General features: G+C 41.7%; 1 protein-coding gene across 2 annotated transcripts in view; it reads right to left on the bottom strand.

Annotated features, from left to right (window-relative positions):
- Positions 1-26,796, bottom strand: part of LOC115482105 (neurotrimin-like) — a 546,428-nt gene that overhangs the window by 517,916 nt on the left and 1,716 nt on the right. The window lies entirely within an intron of this gene.

Raw genomic sequence — 26,796 nt, 5'->3', positions numbered from 1 at the left:
AACTCTCGGGTACTCCGCTCTGTAGGTAAATCTCTCTTGTCTGTCCCCTTCTCCTCTACTGCTAATTCCAGACACCGTTCCTTTTATCTTGCTGCACCTCACACCTGGAATAGACTACCTGAGCCTGTACATCTAGCCACGTCTTTGGCCGTTTTCAAGTCCAAACTTAAAACCCAACTCTTTACCACTGCTTTTGACTCCTAACCATTACTCACTTGCCCTGTCCTTTTATCCTCACCTCTTTATTCCCTTACCATTATTGTTCTGTCTGTTTGCCTGTCTTATCTAGATTGTAAGCTCTTTGAGCAGGGACTGTCTTTTTTGTGTATGGTGTACAGCGCTGCGTATGCCTTGTAGCGCATAGAAATGATAAGTAGTAGTAGTATAAACTGAACCAGATTCTATATACGGCACCTAAAAAATCCACATGGTAAACATTTCTGCCTAAGCATATTCTATAAGCGGCGCTTAGATTTATGTACAGTATATAGAATACACTTAGTTGATATACCTAGGCCAAAAACTAAGTGCCTCCATTTATATGAATGAAAATGTGGCAAAAATCCCTGCACATAGATTTACGTGCACTGGGCCATATTCTGTAAGTATGCGTGTAAATTTAGAAATGTCCATTTCTGAGCCCATAGCCATGCCCTTTTTGAACTGTGCACATTAGAATTTAGGCGCAGTTTTTTTTTTTTTTGTTACATTTGTACCCTGCGCTTTCCCACTCATGGCAGGCTCAATGCGGCTTACATGGGGCAATGGAGGGTTAAGTGACTTGCCCAGAGTCACAAGGAGCTGCTTGTGCCTGAGGTGGGAATTGAACTCAGATCCTCAGTTCCCCAGGACCAAAGTCCACCACCCTCACCACTAGTGCACTCCTCCACGCCTCATTCCAGAATATGCTTAACGAGTTGTGCGCGTAAATGCTAATTATTACCAATTAGTGCTCATTATTGCTTTTTAAGTGCTGTTATCAATGCTACATAAGTACATCAGTATTGCCACACTGGGACAGACCAAAGGTTCATCAAGCCCAGCATCTTGTTTCCAACAGTGGCCAATCCAGGTCACAACTACCTAGCAAGATCCCAGAAAAGCTCAATACATTTTATGCTGCTTATCCCAGAAATAAGCAGTGGGTTTTCCCCAAGTCAATTTAATAATGATCTATGGACTTTTCCTTTAGGAAGCTGGCCAAACCCTTTTTAAACCCCGCTAAGCTAACTACCTTTACCACATTCTCTGGCAACGAATTCCAGAGTTTAATTACACATTGAGTGAAGAAACATTTTCTCTGATTCATATTAGATTTACTACTTTGTAGTTTCATCGCATGCCCCCTAGTCCTAGTATTTTTGAAAAGAGTAAACAAATGATTCAAATCTACTCTTTCCACTCCACTCATTATTTCATAGACCTCTATCTTATCTCCTCTCAGCTGTCTCTTCTCCAAGCTCAAGAGCCCTGGACGCTTCAGCCTTTCCTCATAGGGAAGTCATCTGATCTTCTATATGATTTTCGTCGCCCTTCTCTGTACCTTTTCTAATTCCACTATATCTTTTTTGAGATGTGGTGTCCAGAATTGAACACAATATTCGAGGTGTGGTCGCACCATGGGCCGATACAAAGGCATTATATCATCCTCACTTTTGTTTTCCATTCCTTTCCTAATAATACCTAACATTCTATTTGCTTTCTTAGCTGCCGCAGCACACTGAGCAGAGGGTTCAACATCAACAATGATGCCAAGATCCCTTTCTTGGTCGGTGACTCCTAACATGGAACCTTGCATTACGTAGCTATAGTTCGGGTTCCACTTTCCCACATGCCTTACTTTGCACTTGCTCACATTTAACGTCATCTGCCATTAGCTTGTTAAGCCAATTATATTATACATGCTATTGTGGAATATGCCTGGATTTAAGCGCGGACCTCTAGGTGCACTACATAGAATCCAAGGGATAACTTACAGAATACTGTAAGTTATGCGCATACGAGTCACATTTACGCATGCACATTTATACCTGCTACTGACGTGGCCTTAATGTAGACACATAATTGCCAACTTATGATAATATTCCATAAAGGAAAGATTATACACATAATTGCATTAAGTTTAGGCTTATAGTTTGTATAAATTGGGTGGTTAATTTGCAGTGCCCTTTTATAGAATTGCCCCCTATAGGTGCAACAGAATGGCTAATAGGATCCATATTATAAATCCAAGTTTTCACACCTCATATCATTTGCTATGGCTATAAAATATTTGGATGAAAGATTTTACATAAAATGGACACTGTTTCATATGGGTATTTTAGTGCCCTTTTATGGTGTTGCCTGGTCAGAAGAGTCTGAAACTGTTGCCACTGAACCAATTGTCAAAACGTATTTAATGTTAAATACCAGATAAAAACCAAGCACTAAAATCCAAAAGTACAAAGCTTTGAATCTCATTCTGGCACTGTCTGGACCCCATAAAGCAGGCCCAGGTGGCAGTCTGGAACACTAATTCTGATGTCAGCCAAACGTCCCTTCTCCAAAACGCTTTGTGATAACACCTGCTGGTGATGGAAATTGGAAGCACATCCCTACCTCCTTGTCCCTCCACCCCCCCCCCCCCCCATTTTCATCCTGTTTCACCATTTTTGCAGACTCAAGGCTTTTGTTAGCAGTTGCTGAATCACAGAACTCCATCTATGGAGTAGCACAGCAGAGTTGTTCTGGGACTGGTAGCACAATTTATACTTATTTTTTTTTTTATAAGAAAGAGATTTACCATGGACTGTTTTCAAAGCCATTTACCGTGTAAATTAGCTTGTCTTAAAATTGCCCTCACTCAGGGGTCCTTTTACCAAGCTGTGGTAAAAGGGGGGCCTGCACTAGCTTCAGTGCATGTTTTTGACGCAAGCTGAGGTGCCTTTATTCTGCAGCAGGTTAAAGGCTGTCTTTTTGCTGGGAAAAGAATAGCCATGCAGTAAGTGAACCACTTGCTGTGTGGCCATTTCAGGGGGGGGGGGAGTACTTGCCGCCACCCATTGAGATGGTGGTAAGGGCTCCTGCGCTAACCAAGCAGTAACCGGACAGCACGTAGCACAGCCTAATTACCTCCAGGTAAGCCCCATCGCTACAGAAATAGGTGTAGGTGCCTATGCACATCAAATTAAAACTGCTGCCCGGCTACCGCGTTCCTTGGGCAGTAATTCTAATTTTTATGTGTTTCGATACGCGCAGCAGAAAATATTTTTTTTATTTTCTACCACATGGCACTAACTGGGCGGAAATTGGCAGTGTACATGTGCTGAAGATTACTGTCCAGTTAAAGCGTGAGACCTTACCACTAAGTCAATGTATGATGGTAAGGTCTCATGCCCAAAATGGACACGCGCCAGTTTTTATTTTGCCGCACATCCATTTTCAGCCACAAAAAAGGCCTTTCTTGCAGGCGTGCTGGAAAACAGGCCTGTGCTCATCCAATACACACTCCAACACCAGTGTAGGCCATTTTTCAGCACACCTTAGTAAAAGGCCCCCCAGGTGTGGGAAAACAACACAAAGATAGAAGGGGTGGCGGGGGTGGAGAGGAGGAGGCTGGTGTGTAATGCAATAGCAAAATAACATAGAAATGTCTTTAAATTTCAAAGTTTTTTTTAAAATTGAGGTTCATTTGTTATATCACCCTTCAAATTCATATCAGAATGGTTTGCAAGAAAGAATGATAATCGGAGACATTGTCAAACAATTAAGTCAGCAGATAGCAATTCTATTCACAAGAATACAAAGCAAGGCACAAAAGGAGGGGCAATGAAATGAACAACAATAATTAATCCAAAAGACTGTTTAACAACTGTACACATAAGGGAAATGACAAACCTACCACATAAGATTCCTTAAGGAAAATCTAATTAAAAATTTCCATCAGTCCAAATTAAAAGTCAGCCTAAATAACCATGTTTTCCAGTTGAACTTATATTTCAACAAGAAGTTTCCTGAAGAAGGTCCATAGGAAGTAAATTCTATAATGTAGCTGCAATGTAGCTCGCCGCACCTTATGCGTGGAATAGACTTCCTGAGCCATTACGTCAAGCTCCATCCCTGGCCGCCTTCAAATCCAGGCTAAAGGCCTACCTGTTGATGCTGCTTTTAATTCCTAACTTGTCACCTGCTCGTAACCTTTATCTTGTCTTCCTCTCTTCAATAGTCCCCTTTCCCTATGTGTCCTGTCTGTCCTACCCTTATCCCTTATTTGTCCTGTCTGTCTGTCCTGATTTAGATTGTAAGCTCTTTTGAGCAGGGACTGTCTTTTCTTCATGTTCAATTGTGAAGCGCTGTGTATGACTGGTAGCGCTGTAGAAATGATTTGTAGTAGTAGTAGTAGAAATACAACTATGGGGCCCTTTTACCAAAGCTTACTATTACTACTACTTATCATTTCTATAGTGCTACTAGATGTAACAGAATTAGTGTGTGCTAAATGCTAAAAAGCCCATTTTATACCTATGGTGGACCTCTTAGCATTTAGCGCACTTTAATTCCATTAGTGCTTGCTAAGTTTTAGTAAAAGGGCCCCTAAATGCTGTTTGTTGCGAGGAATTCAACCATAGCCCCTTATGATAGGGAACTGACATAAGATTAGCCTGTGAGGATCGCAGGCTCTAAGAAGGTTGATATGAAAGCAAAAGAGCATGTAGGTACAAAGGTATCCCTTAATAAAATGCATGACGTACCAAGGTCATTTTACATTTCATTCTTTGTACAACAGGCAATCGCTGCTGTTCTTTAAGGAGAAGAGACACATGATTGTAACTCTTTGCTGTGCTTTGTATGAATTGAAGTCACTTCAGCTGATATTGAGGGCTCCCCACCAGAAGAGAATTACAACAGCCAATTCTCCCCATCACAAGTGAGTGTAAAAACATCTTAGTTGCTTCTTGACAAAAAACCTCCATAGAGATAGAATTTTCCTCAAATAAAAAAAAAAAAGAACTTTTAATTATTTTGGAAATATAGGGATGGAATGTTAATGTAGTGTCCCAAATGACCACCAAATAAGTTATTGCTTTCTGTACTAATACAGAGTGATTTAAGATCTTAAGGGTAAAAGGGGGTGCATCAGAATCCAAAACCCATAGTTTCACACTTAGTAGCATTCAATAATAACTTGTGAACAACCGAGTACTTAATCTTTTCTAGCTTCCGTTTTAGAGCTATCTGAAATGTGGTGTCCCTGGACTCATAAGCAACTATTAACTGTATATCATCAGCATAAAAGTGTGTGTGTGAAACTCCCAAATCTTGAATCATCAAGGCAAGTGGAGAAAGATAGACATCATACAGGATTGGCACTAAAACAGAACCTTGCATCTCCAATATAGATAGAAGAAGGGAGTGATCCAACACACCAGGTGTTGCTGTTAAATCCAACAGGATCACAAGTACATCCCTGTGATTACTACTGTAGTACACTATCCAGCTCATAATCGAAAGTGAAAGACGCCTCTATTTCGACCCAAATCGGGAGATGGGCGTCTTTCTCCCGTGGGCGCCCAAATCAGTATAATCGAAAGCCGATTTTGGGCGTTTCCAACTGCAATCCGTCATGGAAATGGGTAAAGTTGACGGGGGCGTGTCGGAGGCGTGGTGAAGGCGTAACTGGGGCGTGGTTATCGGCAGAGGAGAGATGGGCGTCTTTAGCTGATAATCGAAAAACAAAAGGCGTTTTTACCGCGATTTTGGGTCACTTTTTTTTTTACCCTTTTTTTTCACGAACAAGTCCCAAAAAAGTGCCCCAACTGCCCAGATGACCACCAGAGGGAATCGGGAATGACCTCCCCGGACTCCCCCAGTGGTCACTAACCCCCTCCCACCAAAAAAATCCCCACTTTTTTTCCAGCCTCTATGCCAGCCTCAAATGCCATACCCACCTCTATGACAGCAGAATGTGTTCTATCCTCTGACAGCCTTTCCCTGGTTCTGACGTGGCTCTCGGGTGAGTGTGACACCTTTTCTGTTATGCGCACTGCAGAGTCACATCAGCAATGCATTGTGGTGGGTGTAGGGTATTGGGCTCCGTGATTCCACTAGCTTGTGGTAAATGCTCACGATGTTGGTAGTTGGTAGGCTGTACTCCCATGGTGCTTTTCCCCCTGCTTACTGGGTCAGAGTGTGCCCTGTTTTCTTTCCGGTAGTCCATGAGGTAGTGGCCATTTTTGTAAGCCAGTTTTAGATCCCTTTCATGTGTTAGCCACGTTACAGAACCTAGTTCTTACCTTGAATGTTGCTGAAAGAGGGCATTGTACAGCATTCTGCCAGCTCTGACCTACTGCTAATCTCAGTACCAGGGAGACTCTTTGCCAGTGGTGCACAACCTCTGATCTGCAGTTAACTGTGAGTAAATGTGCTTATTCCAATAAAGGACGTTTTCTGAGAGATTAGTCTTCACGTGTCAACTGGTGTGCCAAAGTTATACAGTAGCAACAAGTCCTAGAGGCCTGCATGTATGCAGGTCCCTGGAGCACTTTTAGTGGGTACCGCAGTGCACTTCAGCCATGTGGACCCAGGCCCACCCCCCCTACCTGTAATGGGTAGTGGCTTTTGGGGGAGGGGGGTTGTAAGAGAGCTATGCATGTGGAAGCTTTTTCTGAAGTCCACCGCACTGACCTCTAGGGTGCCCAGTTGGTGTCTTGGCATATCAGGGGGGCCAGTGTACTACGAATCCTCGCCCCTCCCATGACCAAATGGCTCGGATTAGAACGTTTTTGAGCTGGGTGTTTTTAGTTTCCATTATCGCTAAAAAAAACAAACGCCCAGCTCAGAAACGAACAAATCCATGGCATTTGGTCCGTACAAACCGTATTATCGAAAAAAAAGATGGACATCCATTTTTTTGGAAAATACGGGCTGTCCCGCCTCTTCACGTACCCGTTTCGGACATAGACGCCCATGGAGATAGGCGTTCACGTTCGATTATGCCCCTCCACTTCATCTAACAGGTTTACTAATAATGCTTCCATACTGTGACCCATATGGAATCCAGACTGGCAGAGATGGAATGCACTGGTAGTCTCCCAAAACTGGACTACTGGATGAGGGGCTGACTTTTCCAAACTTTTGATAGTAAAAGGAAGATACGCTGGTCTGTAACTTGCAGGGTCCATCTTATTTAAATGTGGTTTCTTCAAAAGTGGTTGGATAAAAGAACATTTCCAGCATTCTGGAGACAATCCCTCTTCTAGACTACAGTTCAAAATGGAGATAGATCATTCCTACAATAATCTGTTATCAACTTCAGAGGAATCACATCAGCTAGCAAGGATTTACATTGTACCATGGAAACTAATCTGTCCAAAGAACAAGATGTTAAAGGTGAAAAGTGTGACAATGAACTCATTGTTAACTTTCTTGTGGGACTAATCTGACTTGAACCCAACAAAGACAGAGGCGCAAAAAACTGAGGTATTGGAATTGGTAGACAATGCAAAGAAAGTTCCTTTGTTCAGCTTGAAGCTAGCAAACTGATTTGGTGAAATTTCAACTGAAGTGATTTAAATTTTTTCATCTTGAGACAGGCAACCTACTATACAAAATAGCTGATGAAAAAAATGTCTTTCAGAAAAACTATGACTAGAAATGTATCTCTGTTTTGTGGAGTTCGACATAGTCCCATACTGATTCAGAATAGTCCTGTAAGCTGCACAATTCTCAATGATCATATGCTTTCTCCATCTGCGCTCTGCTTAACACAAAGATGCTCTACAAGATGGAAGCTCATTAGAGCTTAATCAAAGATACTGCATTTCAGGCATAATGGGAATAAGGGCCATTTTGCCTGCCAGAAAAATTATTTTGGCCTTCAGTGGCTCATGCTATTGCATAGTGCTCTGAAGATAAAAAAAAAAAAAAAAAAAAAAACTAGGAAAGGAGGAGGAAGTGGTAGCTGCCGTGGTACAGAAATAATAGCGAAAGCCATACTTACTATTTCTAGAGAGCTGTCAAAATGTACAAGTAAACACTGATTGCAAGTTTTTGCTACAGTGCATTTACAATCTAAAGTGAAACTTATGGAAAAATGGGTAAGGCAAAGACTGCATAGTGAATAGCAAAGGTGAGATAATAATTTGCTTCTCTAGCACTAAAATACCTTGCCAGCTGGGAAGAAGGATCCAGATAGGAATGTGTATTCATTAAGAAAAGGAAAGGGAAAGGGGGTGGGATTTCATATATTGCCTTTCTGTGGTTACAATCAAAGCGGTTTACATATTATATACAGGAACTTATTTTTGTACTTGAGGCAATGGAGGCTTAAGTGACTTGCCCAGAGTCACAAGGAGCTGCAGTGGCAATCAAACCCAGTTCACCATGATAAAAGCCCACTGGTTAACTAGTGCACCTTAAAATTTCTAATGTGCATTAACCTATGAATTAATGTGTGTGTGTGTGTGTGAAGTCTATCAGCATGATTAAAAAGTTTTAGCATGCATTACAGAATCTTATGAAAAAAGAATGTATGAACCAACGAAAAAAGTCTAAAATTTGAGAACCAATCCCAAACAAATGAGAACAAACTGAAACATGTTGCCCTGTTCACATTCCTTGAAACGGGGGTACCAGAAGTAATGGAGGTGATGGAAATAAACAGCAGCTATTAGTGGAAAGAGGCTTTAAAACAGAGAAAGCCAACACCAGTGTTTGAAGACCACACCCATGTCCAACTCTCAGGATGCCTAAAAAGTGCATGTTAATCTGCTTCAGAAACTTGAATGTATGCTGTAGCATCTGATGAACATCCATGGTGAATTGCCAGACAGCCTGACCTGTTTGTAACCTCCAGTGGTCTAGAACAGGGAGTCATCACGTGATGTGTGGAATTCTGTTAACAGAATTCAAAAGGGCAATGGATACTTAAGGATAAGAAAGTGAAAGTAAAGACAGTTTTCAAGTAAGGTCTGTAGTGTTGAGCTAGGTAAAGAAAATGGCTAAACTAGATGGGATTTGTGTCTAGTGGCATTCTGTTGAAGACATCTTTCAAGCCATTTGGGGCATGAATTAGTTCTGCTATTATGTATATATTTTTTTCTATATAACTAGATATGTTCAGGACAATTTTCAGAAGCCTGAACATTTGTGTTGATGAATTCAGCCACCAAATTTCACAAGGCAACTATGCTAAGACATGGAGAAAATGGCATCCTGAGAGGCAGAAGGAGGTTCGGGGGGGGGGGGGGGGGGGGAGGCAAAATATGCACATGTATGTGATTTTCAAATACGTATATGTGTTTTTTTTCTTTTGCACAGTCAAACCTGGGTAATTTCTCTTTGAAAATTGGTTAGGAGGTATGTGCAGACCTTGCATCTAGATGAGCTTCTGAAATATTCCACCTTTTCACTGAGTTAGCCATGGGTGGGTGGGTGGGGGGCTCTCCTTTAGTTTGGGCCATTATCTTTGGTTTGGAGAAGATGGCAAGTTAATATTCTCCAAGTGCTATAGTGGAGAGATTTGGAGGGAAATGTATCTTTTTACAGATGATATGCCTGAGCGAGTAGACGGAAAGAGAAGTGATTGAGAAAAGTTCCAAGAGTGGTGGATGGTCTGGCAGTTAAGTTTCAATACAAACAAAATGCAAAATTATGCATTTTAGGTGTAGAAATCCAGAAGCTGTATTTTGAATTTAATGACTTGCCTTTCCAAAGCAAAGTTCAAGGTGATGTACTAGGATGAGACACTGATGTCCATGAAGCAGTAAACAGATCTCGATTACATCTGATGATTTCAAGATAAGGTAGTGTAAAAAGGAGGTGGTCAGAACTGGAGGGATGCTAGTATGTATAAGCAGGGGTATAAGTAGAAGAAAAGAGGTGATAATGCTATTGTACAGGTCACCAGTGAGACCTCATTTGAAGTATTTTTCAAGTTCTGAAGGCCTTAAGTCCAGAAGGGTATAGATAAAATGAAGGCAACCCAGAAAAGGGGTACTAAAATGGTGAAGGATCTGCATTAGTGCCCTAGGGGGCACTTCTAAAAATTAAAAAAACAAATAGCTCCCAGGTGCATAGCTCCCTTACCTTGGGTGCTGAACCCCCTAAATCCCCCCCAAAACCCACTCCCCATAACTCTACACCATTACCATAGCCCTTATGGGTGAAGGGGGGCACCTAGATGTGGGTTCAGTGGGTTTGGGGGGGGTGTAGGGCTCCCATTTACCACCACGTGTAATAGGTAGGGGGGATGGGCCTGGGTCCACCTGCCTGAAGTGCACTGCACCCACTAAAACCTGCTCTAGGGACTTGCATACTGCTGTCAGGGAGCAGGTTATGACATTTCAGGCTGGCATAGAGGCTGGAAAAAAAGTTGTTTTTTTTGTTTTTTGGGGGGTGGGAGGGGGTTGGTGACCACTGGGGAAGTAAGGGGAGGTCATCCCTGATTCCCTCCGGTGGTCATCTGGTCAATTGGGGCACTTTTTTGACACTTGGTCCTAAAAATAAATGGACCAAGTGAAGCCGGCGAAATGCTCATCAGAGCCGGCCATCTTTGTTCCATTATCGGGCGAAGCTGGCCATCTCGTAACCACGCCCCATCCCGCCTTCGTTACCCTGCCGAAACTCCTCCTTGAAGTTTGGCCGGCTCTGCGACGGAACGCAGTTGGCGCCGGCCAAAATCGGCTTTCGATTATACTGATTTGGCCGGGTTCAGGAGATAGCCTGCCATCTCCCGATTTGTGTCGGAAGATGGCCGGCGATCTCTTTCGAAAATAAGCTGGCTAGTTAATTATATAACCAAATTTGTCTGGAAGGTTGCAGTGGTAGAGCAAGAATAGCAGTTGGGTTTGCCACAAGCTGCAAGTTCTATCATAATGAGAAGTCCTAAAAGAAATTCAGGGACTGAAGTAGCTGGGTCTGTCTGACTATACATGGGACTTAGCAGTCCAGATGTTCATGCAACAGCCCAGAGCTATTTGTAGAACTAGACAAGGTTGGTGTCCTACTGAGGTGCCAGCACACCTGATCAGGGGATAGAATAAAAATGCTCCATGCCACCACTGTAGTGCAAGAGTGCTCCGGGGTCTTATGCAGAAATTGAAATCCAGGTGATAGCCATTTTATTAAAAGGGTAGTCTGGCATACACACCACATCACTAAGTAAGGTTTCTGCCTCATGGCCAGTTCAGCCCCCCCCCCCCCCCCCCCCACACACACACACAACACTACCCAGGGTGCCACCTAGCATGGCAATGAGCCTAAAACAGCAACACTAGCATTCCTAGTTATTTAGATTGTTATTGAGCTTTGTGGTTAGAATAAAACAGGTGGATGCTAAAGGAAATTTAAGTGGAGATCTTGCATACTCTTCTGCATAACATGGTGGTGTACAAAGGAGGACGACCAAAAAGACTGCCTTAGATAAGTTGATATCTAGCAGGTAGTCACACTCTCTCGCTTCCTTAGTAACAAGGACAGGATAACTGGGTAAATCATACAGGCCAGATGGTCTTTTGTCTGCCATCATTTACTATAGTACTAAGGGGGTCTTTTACTAAAGCTTAGCTCAAGTTATCTGCAGCAGGGCCCATAAGAATAAAATGGGCCCTTCTGCAGATGATAACTTTGAACTAAGCTTTAGTAAAGTTACGGGAGTTACCAATTGGGAAACTGTAATCCTTTAATCCTTTACAGCCTCCTGTATGCTAGCAAGCCATGACAGTGCTTTGCCTACAAGCATGAGCTCAGCCAAGGCCGGATTGCTTGTTTCTTTTTCACACTTTCAGAGTGGAGCACAGAGGCTACATTACCAGCAAAAATAAGTGCTATGTCAACAATCCCCACATGCGAGAACAACGTCAAACTGTGACACGGCAGGCGCTGTTCCTTCCATTTGGACTACACACAAGCTGTCAGCTTTTGCTGAACAAACACAATCAGCAGTCACATTGGACGTAATTTTCTTTTTTTGTTGTTGTTTTTTTTTTTCCAATTATAGAAGAGCTGGACTAAGAATCACTGTTAGTTTAGGACCACCGTTATCCAGTTAATGGAACAGTTATCCATTTAATTTAGGCCTGCTGAATAGCAGGACTAACTCTAAACACATGAAGGGAAATTCTATGACAAGTTGCTTACATTTATTATGCACCACGGGGGGGGGGGGGGGGGGGGGATGTGGCTGCTGAATTGCCTGCTTTGCAGTTGATATTCTATACTGTTGAACATTGGATGATGGTGCAAAGATTAAAGTTGAACACAGAAAAAACAAAGCTGTTGTTGATTAATGGCTCCTGAGGGCCTATAGAGTCCAGCAATGTAATTGGACAACAAGTTTATTCTTTCTCTACCTCAGTGAGGGTTTGGGGGTGTGGGTTGATGTTAGACTCTATGGGCATTTTGGAGCCTCAGGTTAATAAAGTGATGAAAAAAAAATTCTCATATGCAAAAATTATGTAAATTATTTCATGTCCATCAGTTTCAGCTACTGGTTCAGGCTTTGTTGTTGAGCTCATTAGATTATTGTAATGTTATTTACCTAGGCTGTTCTCAAGTCTTAATGCATAAGTTACAGACAATTCAAAATACTGCACTAAAGTTAAATATTTTCTTTAAAACGTTCTGATCATTTGTCAGCGTATTATTCTAAAGTTCACTGGTTGACCATAGCTGCAAGGGTCATGTTCAAATTTTGTTGTTTGATGTATAAGGTTTCTTATGGTCTAGCTCCAGTTTATCTGATTTGATGTTTTGCTTTGTCAAGCCCTCTTCATGCTTCCAGGTCTATAAATGTATTTTCCTTTTCATCAATGAAGGGTAAAATTAGAAAGAAATGTATAAATTCTCTGCTTTCTTATCAGACAGATAAAATAGGCTGAGAAGTTCCCCCTGTGATAATTCAGGAGTCAAATTATATACATTTTTGACAATTGCTTTAGGAACTATGGAAGGAGATGAATGTATTAGTAAATTACTTTTGTTACTGTATTTCCTGGGATATCCAGACTCTTTATGTGTAATCCGCATGGATTCTATACACACAATTCCAGGAATAACATGTATAGAATGTTTGTACGTTTGGGAAGCTTGCCAGGTGCCCTTGGCCTGGATTGGCCGCTGTCGTGGGCTCGATAGACCCTTGGTCTTTTCCCAGTGTGGCATTACTTATGTACTTATTGCAGGCTATAAGAATAAAATCATGTTATATTATGTTATTCTATAAATGGATTGAACATGAGAGTTGAATGGTCCGCTTTTATTTGAATAGGTCTGGAATGTGATAGGCTATATTTTGATCAAAGAGGTGGAGCTCTATGATTTAAATAGCACTGACATTTTCTGCCGGTTAAAGCCTGTTGGATCTTAGTGAACAGTGGTCACGATACAGGACATTATAATATTGTTGATCTTATTTTGCATCCCTTTCCTAATAATTCCTAGCATCCTGTTTGCTTTCGTGGCCACCACCATAAACTTGGCAGATGTCAGCATACTGTCTACAATGACACCTAGATCTTTTTCTTGGGTGCTGACTCCCAAGATGGACCCTGGGTTTTTTTTGTATTTCTTTTCCCTAGATCATGAGGTTAAAGAAAGTTGTGTTATTATGATTAGCAAATAAAGAGAACTTTCATATAACTCATACAAAACTTCATATAAAAATATTTGGAATTATTATTATTTTGTTGTCCTTTGTGTCAAATAACTATTTTTGTTAGCAGTTGCTCTCCACTCAGGAGACAATACTTAGTAATAAATTAGGGTAGATGTGGTCTTCAACATAGGAGACACCTGACAGACTGAAATGGTTCATGATCTCCACACTGGAGGCCACTCAATTATCATCATCATCATAAATTGTTTGGCTAATAAATATTTGGAACCGTTTATGATGCTCCTTGTAACAGTTTTAGGGCCCTGTTTACTAAGCAGTGTTGTAGGCGCGTAAACTTTTTAACGCGTGTTAACCATGTACGTGTATACAATATCCCTATAGTTGCCTACATGGTTAGTGACCACGCTAAATGTAGGCACGCTAAAAACACTAACGCTAACTAACACTAACAGGGTCCTTAGCTCAATAATGCTCCAACTCCAAGTTTCATGATGCTTAATGTTATTGTATTATGGGAACTAATAAAGGAGATCTCTGCGAAGTCCCCATCCTGTCACGCATGGAGACACAGCTGCAGCTGATTTTTGGTGTGGCCTCTGATCCTCCTGTTTCACCCAGAGAAACAGGCAAGGTTTCCCTAATTTTAGGAGATCATTATGTGACCAGCCCTCCTCATACCTGGTTCACATTTGTGATTCCTCTACTTCAATTTTCCCATAACTCAGATTTTTTTTCCCCTCTGGTGATCGCAATACCATTGGGGAGTGACTAGAACTCTGTTGCCACCATGTTATACATTTTTGAATTATATCAAGTTTGAAAATGTTGCTTTTTCTTTAACAGAAAAGGTCTTTATAGCTGAAATAAATTTATATCTGGAAAAAAATTATGTGGATCTTGGATATTGTATTGTTTCTTGTAATTTCCTAGGAGGACCCCCTAGTGGGATTCCTGGGACCATTACCATTGGATCCCTATATATTAGGAGACAGTTAGGGGTGAAGACTCACAAATGATTCCCATAGATTGTTAGAACTCATTTATTCCTGGGAGGGGAGAAGGTGTAACATCATCAGCAGTAGTTTGTGCTGTCTTGAATTCTCTATGTCATGCACAGTGCATCAGTTCAGTAAAAGTTAATTCTATTGCTGGCTTATGTAGCTCTGACAGCCAACAGGAAAAGACTGCCTGCATTCTATTTCAGCAATGTGTTCCATACCCCTAGCACTCAGCAGATAGACAGTATGGAGCCAGTTTCTATTGTGGCCTTTCTGTGAACTTGCTGTTTCTTTTCACTTGTCAGGAAATCACATGCTCACTAGAAGCTTTCAGAGAGGCAAAGAACTAAGGGGAATAGTATAGAAGCTTCTGGAAACTGAAGGAAGGTTAGGAGGGTTTATAATAATGTGAGAAGGATATGGTAGCAGCAGTAACCTCCCCTACCTCTCCCCATGTGTTTATCCACGCCTTGGATTCCATCTCCTGCCTTTGACCCAAAAGAGAGATCCCTCCAGTCCAACCTGATGTAGTAATTCTTAATGCAGAATCAGCCTGCTACAGTCCCATGAGTTGTCATTAAAATGCACTTGCTAAAGAACAAGGATCCAAGGACCAAAGGACAAGTAACACACCTGAAACCCTGTTGCTGGCTTGTTTTAGTGGGGAGGTGTGTGGAACCTTCCCACCTCTGTGTAGTCCAGGGAAGAAGGCGAGAGGATTCATTCTGGGTACCTTCTGCGTCATCCAGGCATCTTGTCTCTTGTAACCATAGCAGACAGGAGGAGAAAAAGAACTGTTCACTATCTGATAACACCATCATCGCTGTGTCTATCATCTAGATACCAAGAAGCCAATAAGTGTTTACCAACTAATTGAATCTGCTTACGTGTACCAGCAATTGAAATGTGCAAGACAAGCCAAGCCCTCACCTATCTGGTGAGTGGGCTTGTGTAACAAAGATAAATAAGGAGTATATGCATGCAATTTTTGTGTTACTGGAAGAGAGGGGCATATCTACTGTGTATAGTTGGCCATCTGTTTTGAAATGTTGAGAGCCATACCCATCAGTAAGAGGACAGTAAGGGGTCTTTCTTCAAAAGACCTGGTGTGGTCTTCATCATTGTGTGAAGTGTGAAGTCTGATGCTAAGCTTGCCCAACCTCCTAAGAATTCCTAGTCCTGGTTCTGGTCCCAACCAATAAATAATAGGGTGCACCCCTATTGTTCTACTATCCTGAGCACTTATACCACCTCAAGCCCAAAAGCTATTGAAGCAGTCTACATTCAAGTACATTAGGTATTTCTCTGTCCCTGGAAAGCTCACAATCTAAGTTTGTTCCTGAGTCAAGGGAGGGTTAAGTGACTTGTCCAAGATCACGAGGAGTTGTGGTGGGATTCAAATCATGCTCCCTTGGTTCTCTGTCTGATGTGCTAAGCATTAGAAAGTAGGCAGAGGACCACTCCATGCAGTTGGGTGACCCCAGCTGATGAGAATGGAAAGTTCAGTCTGTAGGCAGACAGGTGTGCCAACAAAATGTATTTATAGGTAAAAAGAAATCCATAGGCAAAACAATATAATTAGATTTGTATGTATGCAAAACTCAGCTTCTACAAACTAGTTCCCTTAGATTTCTTGGTAGAAAATTCAAATCAAATTTTGGACCTAGTCTCAGCAAGAATTAAGAAGGGGAGTGTTCCCCACAGTTTAACCTTTTAATAGCCTCATTGAACTAGCAGAGGGCCTCATTCTCCAAAGACTTCCATTTATATGACACAACCAACCCCTCTCTCTCTCCACTGGTCTGATGGCCTGGAGCCCCAAACTCTGGTGATCTGCATGGCACTACTACCACCTACTTTACTAATCAGGGGATAATCTTTGAAACTACCGGAGTGGCAATTATATCTACTCACTCCAAGAACTCCAGTACTGAGTCTGTTTTACCAAATGCACCTTTTATTGCTTCTGTATGAATTCATACAGTAGCCAATACCAATATGTTGTAAAATCATAACTTCACCTCATTCATACACCATTCTCCCATATAACCTAACACTTTAAATCCAATGTCATACTAACACAATAGCATAAATTTGTACTTCAACCTAACATATGATTTCATACAATGTTGTGCTGCTGGAAAAAAGACCCAAATGGCCTATCACAAGTCTTTATATACTGTGTCGTTATCCAAGCCAGCTAATTCATAGATCACAGATCGCAAACCATGACATTTGTCCCAAGTTCCTCTTATTCAGCCTCTATATCATCCACACTCGAACCAGGAACAGCTGCCAATATCAGTAGCACATCACCGGATATACTCCGTTGTACTCAAGTGTAGGCAATGGGTGAACAAATATCAAAACCACCTTCAGGACAGATATACTGTTCCTGCTCAGAACGGTTCCCCAATGCTGCCCCGTATTTCGATTCTCTTCCTCAGGAGGAACCGCTTTTTGTCTGCAACATTACAATATAATATCACTATTGAAGTCAACTTTACACATATATAATTAGACCACATACTAAATCAACTTAATTCACTTACTATCATTCCGATGAATGACTGCCTGCCTGACAGGTACTCACAAAAAGCGGGTGTTGAAGACCCCACCACCGAACTACATGACTTGGACTTGTACTTCCTGCTATAAATACCCAGCGTCTAAAGCCATGCCCTAAAACATTTAAAGGCGCACTGCCCTACACCCAACCAACCTCTTGATTGAGACCATGCGGAGTCACCGTTCCCCAAGTAAATATATACCGTTGTTCAATACTCAGCAAACGAGCACTAATGTCTCCTCCTCTACTAAGAGGAGGGACCTGCATCAATATGACACATCGAAGTTGATCAATGGAATGATTGAATTCATTCCAGTGGGCAACAAGTGGCATTTCCACTTTATTGAGGCGCAAGTTACTAATATGCTCTGCAAGCCGAACTTTGAATTGTCTTTTGGTGTGTCCTATATAATACAGTCCACAAGGACATATGATGCAGTAAATTATTCATTCTCTGGTACAAGATGTATTTTGTCTCAACACAAACTGCTTGTCAGTGCGGGGAATGGTGCCCCGCTGGTGTCACAAGAATATCGGCAATACACGCACCACCCACAAGGGGAGTGCCTGCCATTGCCTATAGCTTGTTTAGGTCGTTTCAATCATTCTCCAATATTGGATTGCTGTGTATATGCTACTTTCAGGTGTTCCCTAAATTCAGGGTGAACAGCTAGAACATGCCAGTACTTGTGGATGATGGAGCAAATCCCCGTTGCCCTAGGTGAGAATGGAATAACACAAGCCACAGTGCTACGAGGAGATTTCTGCTTAGGTAAAAATAACCATGGGCGGTGAGCATACAGAGCTCTTTTAAAAGTGGTTCTCAGGACCTTCAAAGGATACCCTCAAGCTATAAATCTCTTGTGACTTGTAATAGGCCATTTGGGTCTTTTTTTTCCAGCAGCACAACACTGTATGAAATCATATGTTTATGTTATGCTATTGTGTTAGTATGACATTGGATTTAAAGTGTTAGGTTATATGGGTGAATGGTGTATGAATGAGGTGAAGTTATGATTTTGCAACATATTGGTATTGGATACTGTATGAATTCATACAGAAGCAATAAAAGGTGCATTTGGTAAAACAGACTCAGTACTGGAGTTCTTGGAGTGAGTAGACTACTACCACCTAACCATGGTTTTCAACCATATTCTTTTAGCCATTGAGAACTGACTGGAAATTGAGTAGCATTCTCATCCTTGCAGCTTCAACAAAGATTTCAGATCTGTTGTATTATTCTTCCACTGGTAGGACCAACTTCTACACTGTAAATTTACTACCTGGCTAAAGGAAATCTCCTTTAGTGTTGACCTATACAACAATGGGATCAGTCAGCATAGAAAAAGAAAGGAACTACATTGGTTACTACAGCATCAAACTAAAACTCAACAGTGATCTGCAGAGGTCTGAAAGCAAATAACAGACTGAGCCCTATTAAAGAGGATGACTGAAGAGAAATAACTCTTCCTTCGCGTTCTAGGCTTCTCACTAGAGATGAAAAGCATGGGAAGGCTAGCAAGATGCAACAAAATCAGTGTGATATGTTAGAATAAAATTCATAAGAAAAGACTGGATAAGCTTGACATGTTCATCCCAGATATTAGAGATTAACGTTGTGTTGTGTGGGGGAAGGAGGAGAATGTGTATGCTAAACATCTTTAGGCCTGTCAGAGTATAGTCAGGGTAGGTTGTGTGGTATTCCTAGACCCTAGTGAAGTTTGTTGTACTGGGGGGAAATGAAACATGCTCTAGCATTAGAGTTAAGGTTACAAAACACTTTTGTTTCACAGAGAATGCTGTATGGACAGAACAGTCTGCCAGATGAGGAGAGTGCAGTGTATGAATTCAGAATGAGGCTAGATATATCTGTCATAGAAAACAGCAAAAAAAGGGCATCTTAAGCCGGTTTTCTTCATCTCTTTGATAGTGGTAGTATTCCTGGGAGGAGAACACAAGGATCATGGATTCGCAGAAGGTTTGGCCATAATCACCTGTTCTTTTTTCTAGGTACCATATACGTTCTCTTGCAAACAATATAAATAAGCTATGCCATCATTTTGCTCAATATAATACACTAGCCATTAAGCCCATAAAAACGGGTGAGATTTCCAGCTACCCTCCTCGCCGCCGCTCCCTCCCCCCTCCGTGCCGGGCCACCTGCACTGACCTGACAGCGCTTCTCACCTCCATGTGAAAGCGCTGCAGACAGCAGCAGATTGCTCTGCTGCTGCCTGCTGTGCTTCCACAGGGAGGTGAGAGGCGCTGTCAGGTCAGTGCAGGGGGCACGATGCGGAGGAGGGCGGGAGCGGCGGTGGGGATGGGGGGAGGGTGGAGGTTGGTGCGCGCGATGTTCGTTTCCAGGCGGCAGCGTCCGACAGTGACTCCGACTCCATTTCCTCCTCTGTTCCGCCCTCTGACGTCATCACGTCATCTACTGCGCATTTGCAGGTGAGTCGGTCGCTTCCGTTTATATGTTTGATATGAGGCAATTCTAAAAACTGGTGCCTAGAGGTATGCACTACTTATGTGTCTCAAAGGTGCTATTAAATGACAAGTGCCTATGTGCACTAAGCACTATTCTATAAGGTAGCACATAAGTGTCATAGCACCTAATGACAAGGAAGGACGGACATGTGGGCAGATCATGGGCAGGCCATGGGCATGTCTCCGAATTATGTACAAAGTTTATAGAATACTATAAATTAGATTCAGCATTTGGCACACATAGATGTGTCAACCTACACCTGCCATTAAGAATATATAAACATAAGTGTTTGCTATAATGGAACAGACAGAAGGTCCATCAAGCCCATTATCCTGTTTCCAATAGTGGCCAATCCAGGTCACAAGTACCTGCAAGATCCCAGAACAGTAATACAGATTTCATACTGCTTATCCTAGAAATAAGCACTGGATTTCCCCAAGTCCATCTTAATAATGGCTTATAGATATTTCTTTTAGGAAATTATCCAAACCATTTTAAACCCCGCTAAGCTAACTGCTTTTACCACATTCTCTGGCAACAAATTCAGAGTTTAATTACACATTGAGTGAAGAAATATTTTCTCTGGTTTGTTTTAAATATACTACTTAGTAGCTTCATTGCATGCCCCCTAGTCCTAGTATTTTAGAAAGAGTAAACAAGTGATTCATGTCTATCCATTCCACTCCACTTAGTATTTTATAAACCTCTATCATACCTGCCCTCTTGGTATAAGAGGGAATGTCTAAACATGGGTCGATGCTGGCTTACGCTAGTATTCTATAACGGAACTTTGGCACCAAAATGCTGTTATAGAATTGACGTAAAGCGCAGGGCATTGGAGCGCCTAGACTGAGACACCAATTTATAGTGTTACCCTGATAATCTCTATCTGAGCCAGTTACAAGAGTAAAACTAACTGGTTGGATCATAAGCCCCTGCTGTCTTTGCAGCATACAAAAATATCACTATAAAGTGATCTGCTGATCTTTTTCTCATCAACCTTCAGAAGACAGAGAAGACAATAATAATATTTTAAGGAAGTAGCTGAAAAATGGTTCCGAATTATACTCATGAAATTTATTTTAAAAAATAGTACTAATTTGGCTACTTCCTTTCTGTTTCCCTGACCATGGATGATGCGGCTAACTTGCATCACAGCTCAAGATGCATCTGGTGGCACAAGGCATTGCCTGAGGCATTTAGGAACCCTTTTACCAAGCTGCGGCAAAAGGGGGCTGGTGCTGGCATTGGTGCATGTTTTACATGTGTGCTGAGGCACCTTTTTACCACAGCTGGTAAAAGGGAAGTCTTGCTTTCCTGCAGGAAATGGCCATGTGGCAAGTAAAGCAATTGCCACGCGTACATTTCAGGGGGAAGCCCTTACCGCCACCCATTGAGGTGGCAGTAAGGGCTCCCGCGTTAACCCGGCGGTAACCAGGCAACAGACATCATTGCCCAATTACTGCTGGGTACACTCTGGCACTACAAAAATAAATACATTTTTGTAGTGCCGGAAATGACAGCACACTAGGTGTGGGAAGTACCACCGGGCTGCTGCGATAGCCCAGTGGTACTTCCTGTAGAGCGAGCGGTAAGCCTGCATTGGGCTTACCAACACCTAGTAAAAGGAGCCCTTAAATAGGAAATGTGCAGACAAAGTAGCTGAGACATAATTACTTTTAAAAAATGTAATTTCCATCTGTAAACTCCAGAACTTTTAAAATGTTGCAGGTAAGTTCTTAGTATAACTGATTACCTCTTAATATATACTTTTCTCCATGACTGGCTATGAAAATGGAATCACAGGTCCTTGCCAAGCAAGTACAAAGCTCTCTACAGGGAAGCTGTTGTGGATTCGGAAATCCTTTCTGCAATTTTAACTTTCTCACAATGTTGTGACAGACCCTGGAAATCTGATTTATTTTAGGGCCCTGTTTACTTAAGCCGCGCTAGAAGCGCGTTAGTGTTTTTAGCAAGTGCTAAGCATTTGTGCACAATAACCGTGTAGATGCTCGCAATATTCCTGTGGGCATCTACACGGTTACCACATGCCAAAAATGCTAACACACTTTAGTAAACAGGGCCCTTAGTCTTTTACCCATGACCTATGGCAGTAACATCAATGGAGAAAGACATGAAAGGGAAAGGGACTGTCTGTGGTTACAATCAAGACGGTTTACGTATTATTTCATAGGATTTATTAACTGCCATTATGAAGAGATTCACCGAAGGCAGTGTACAGAAGGTACTACTTGACATAAAACTTACAATTTTGTTAAATAGCATTAATATACACGTATTTATTTTGTACTTAGGCAATGGAGGGTTAAGTGACTTGCCCAGAGTCACAAGGCACTGCAGTGGGAATTGAACCCAGTTCACCAGGATCAAAGCCCACTGCACTAACCACTGGGCTACTCTTCCACATAAGACTCATTTCTATAAACGGCACTTAAAAATCAGCGCCAAAAAATATAGTGTTTAGTGCTATTCTATAAACCATGCTTAAACTTAGGCGTGGTTTATAGAATAGCAGCACCGGGAACCGTGACTACATTTAGGCACAACCATTTACGCCAACAAAAATCTGGTGAAAATCCTCATGTAAATTAGGCGTGGATCCCGCTGATTCATCAATAACAATGCACATAAATTTTAGGCACGCCCCCCAACCCACCCACGCCCCTTTTCAGATCTGCACACTAGGGTTTATGCGCACTTCTTTATAGAATACGTCTAAAACGATGCACACATAAATTCTAATTATTGCCAATTAATACTGATAATTGCTTGTTATTGCCCAATTATCAGCGCTGATTCACTCATTAATTAAATAAGTTGCACATACAAAGTGAACGTGCATCCAAATTTGTGCATGCACCTCAAAGCGCCATATATAGAATCTGGGGGAGGTGTACACAACTCTAGGAACTCAGATCTTTGCCTTCCAAAATACATTAATGTACCAAACAAATTAATTTGTAAGCTGTCAGATCATTAGCTATAAAAGAAGACAACCATTTCCAGCTCCATAAATGAATCACAGAAGAGACAGGGCTAGGAAGGGAGGAAAATATGGAAAGATGAATCACTATATGCTCAGCATCTGAATCTTATATTTGTAACTTCGCCAATTAATAGACATGTGTGCTTTTTGGTACCTACTTTTCCTAGGTATGAGAGTATATTTTTAACTAACCAGACAATTTAGAAACATTAACTAGTTGAGAGGCATAGAGGAAATATAATGTCACACTTCTTTACTGAGGGGTCCTTTTACAAAGGCACGCTAGCGTTTTTAGTGCATGCGTTAAATAAGCATGTGCTAAATGCTAGAGACACCCATATATTCCTAGAGGCATCTCAAACATCATTAGCATGTGCTAAAAACGCTAGCACACCTTTGTAGAAGGCCCCCTGACAGCATAGGAACTACAGGTGCCAATGGGTGCTGAGCACCCCCAATATTGAGCAAGTGCCTTCATTGTGTCCAGAGAGGGTAATTTGTATTATGTTTGGCACCCCCAATATTTCTGAAACATCAGTGCTTATGACTGAGAGAACTGTAGGGTCTGCTGCAGCACATTAGGTAAGGGCAAGGACAAAGACTTTAAGGATCAAATAGAAGAACTAGTGGCAGTGTATTAATGTGAATAAATTATTATGGGGTCAATACAAAATGTAGCTGCTAAAATGATTTTGAAAAGTAAAAAGTTTGAACCCACAACCCCTTTTTTACATGAATTGCATTGGTTGCCTGTGCAAGCAAGGATTGAATTTAAAGTGTTGACTTTTATCTTTAAAATGTTATACGGGCTGAGTCCTGAATATTTAACTGGTCTAATTACTATATATAAGCCATCTCACTTCCTATGATCATCAGAAGAACTATCAGCCCCTCCATCTCATATTTGTTACCGGTTAGTGAGCATGCAAGAAGGTACATTATCAGGCTTATTTTCGAAAGAGAAGGGCGCCCATCTTTCGACACAAATCGGGAGATGGGCGTCCTTCTCTCAGGGTCGCCCAAATCGGCATAATCGAAAGCCGATTTTGGCCGTCCCCAACTGCTTCCCGTCGCGGGGACGACCAAAGTTCCTCGGGTCGTGTCGGAGGCGTAGCGAAGGCGGGACTGGGGTGTGCCTAACAGATGGGCGTCCTCAAGTGATAATGGAAAAAAGAAGGGCGTCCCTGATGGGCGTCCAGCAGCACAACACTTGGCTGACTTTACTTGGTCCTTTTTTTTATGACCAAGCCACAACAATGTGGCCTAAATGACCAGATGACCACCAGAGGGAATCAGGGATGACCTCCCCTGACTCCCCCAGTGGTCACTAACCACCTCCCACCCTGAAAAAAACACCTGAGGGGGCCCAGGAGGTGGGGGAAGGGATCAGAGTTTCTGTCAGTGGATTGAGGGGGATCAATAAGAGGGGTCAGAACTGGAAGCCAGAGAGGAGTCAGAATGTGGGAGGGGATTGGTGAACTTAGTGGAGGGATTGGAGTGATTGGAATGGGGGAGGGTTATGGGGACCTAGCAGGTCCCATCTGAATATTGGCCAGGACTCATTAAGTGCTAGCAGAAAGGATATGTCCCGACATACTCAGATATTTAATGCTGCTGCCTGGGGACATGGCCCAACATTGAATGTCTGAGTCTACTTTAGCTGGCAACAGCCAGCACTGAAAAAAAATACTGACCACTATTGGCTAAATATTAACCAGAATGCTTCTAAATCTCCATTTTGGCCCATTAAGCTTCAGTATGCACAGTCACTTAAGCTACATGCACTGCATTCCAGATACAAGACCAGTATGAAGGAGAGGGAAAGAACTACTGCTGAGCATGGAAAATAAATTAAAGAAGAGATGATGGGAAGGACTAGTGAAATCATGGACTGTGCATTGGTGTGACAACCGTTCTAAGATGCTGTTTTCTAGAAGCCCTGCCGAGTGCAACCTCATAATGAAATGCACACACACACTGAGCTTCCCTGATAAAGGAAGTCTCATTTCCCCTTTTTAAACTAGCACCACACGGTGAAGTCAGGAATAAAATAATTACCAACCCTTCTCATGACACTGGGTAGTTAATATACTTGGAGGACAGGATGCCAGATATAGCTCTAGGATGTAGTACTACAAACTGAGAATTCAGAATGTAGAAAATCAGATGTCATTCAAGAAAGTGCCTCTAATACATTTTATCAAGTACACAGTACCTGTCCACTGCCAGAAGCACTAAGCAGCTTTATATTATAAGCATCAATTACCTTTTACGCATGCCTCAAGAGCACGCTTACATACTCAAAGTTCAGTTCCTTTCTTCTTTTCTCATTATTTTATTTTTATTTATAGTTATTTATTTATTTAGTATGGAATCTCTTTTGCTGTGGGCACCCATCATACTCTGGTATTCATGTTTCTGTGTTTTCATTGACCAGGGTGCCGTCATTGTTGGCTTCCTGAAATTTGTGACTGCACACAGAGCATCATCTTAACCTTAATCTTTAATTTTGTTTATTCCATATTCCTAATTTACATTGATCAAAACATATCACATAAATAAATCTATATCTACATGAAACATACAATTAAAAGTTTAAATAACTTTAAATACATAACAACTACCCAAAAAGGTATCACATACCATAAACAATAAGAAAAATTAAATATGCATGTCATAAACAGCAGAAATACAATGGCAGATAATGACTGTAAGTCTCATTTAGAGCTAGATTTTCTACAGTTCATACTGGGTTGATCTGTGCTACTAATAAACAGGTCCCACTGCATAAAATGGGACCTGAGGTAAATAATATGAATACATATATTTTAATGCATGGTAATGTGGTAATGCTATGAAAATGCATGAGAGAGATTTGCATGTCCACTACCTCTATTGTATCCCAATCTCTCTTATGCATATTCATGAAGGCTATCCTAAAAACCTGGCTTGTTTGTAATCTTTGAGGACTGAACTTGAAAACATGGATAAGACAGCTGTATAATATATATGCAGAGGTCTTGAGGTCTCACTTCATAGAGCTTCCAGTGCTGATTGTAGCACTTTGCTAACCCCTCTCTGAATCTTTTCTACGCTGCTTATATCCTGTGTGAATTATAGTCTAGCCTTTATTGACTGTACAGTTTCATTCCACATTGTACCTGATCACTGATATCCCCACATACAATGTTTGAGAATTTGGCAGCACAGAAGTTTGAGTTTAACGTCAGAGAAGGCTCTTCCACACATGATTCAAACCTGCTGACTCACCAATGAAGGTTATCTCGTGCTTTGCATTTTTTTTGTCCGAGTCTTACCAGAAGTATATAAGTTCACTGTTTATAGCAAAGGTGATGTTAGTGATTTACAGATACAAAAGATATAGGGAAATCTAGCGAAGTGGTGCTATGAAGAGAGAAAGAGAACCTGGAATCTGTTGACACTGAGGGATCTGTCCCAGTGTGGCAGTCCATGGCACAGGTGCTCTGGCTTACCCAGTGTATTAAATTAATGTTGTTGGCAGTCTTACTGTAAACCCTAGTTGACATACATTACTATGCTGTCTACTGTGGTAGGCACATACTGTTTCTTTCATGTAGGGTATTATTCAACAGTGAAAACTATTCACAGTATAGAGAACATATGCTCATGTATCCTGCAGCCTTGGGCAACATAACTCAAACATTACATCAAGAATACAGGTAAACATGGACCTAGAAGGATGTAGACATTTTTTTCTCTTCCCAACAGCAAGTGATATAGGATGGCAACCATGCTGGCTATAATCCACACTTCCATCCTATTAGAGGAACATTATCATTCCGTATTATTGCTCTGTCCTAATCCTCTTTCAACATAGGATAATTCCCCCCCCCCCCCCCCCCCCCCCACACACACACACACTGGCTAAGGCAGCCCTGGATCCTAGAATCAGTCATTAAGACTATGTGAGAAGACAGGCAAACAGTGCCCTGATTTCTTGGACATGAGTATTGTCTTCCAGTCTTCAAATACAACAAACCTGTTGGGTTTGCAGGAGGAGTAACCAAGGGGCTAGCATTCAAATACTACTTCTCTCGTTGTTCTGCTTTGTAACTTTCAGCAAATCATTTAGCTACAGCTTCCTCAGGTGCTCACTGA

The sequence above is a fragment of the Microcaecilia unicolor genome, chromosome 12 (genome assembly GCF_901765095.1).
Source record: "Microcaecilia unicolor chromosome 12, aMicUni1.1, whole genome shotgun sequence".
Lineage (NCBI taxonomy): Eukaryota > Metazoa > Chordata > Amphibia > Gymnophiona > Siphonopidae > Microcaecilia > Microcaecilia unicolor.
This window is presented reverse-complemented; position numbering and strand designations above follow the sequence as displayed.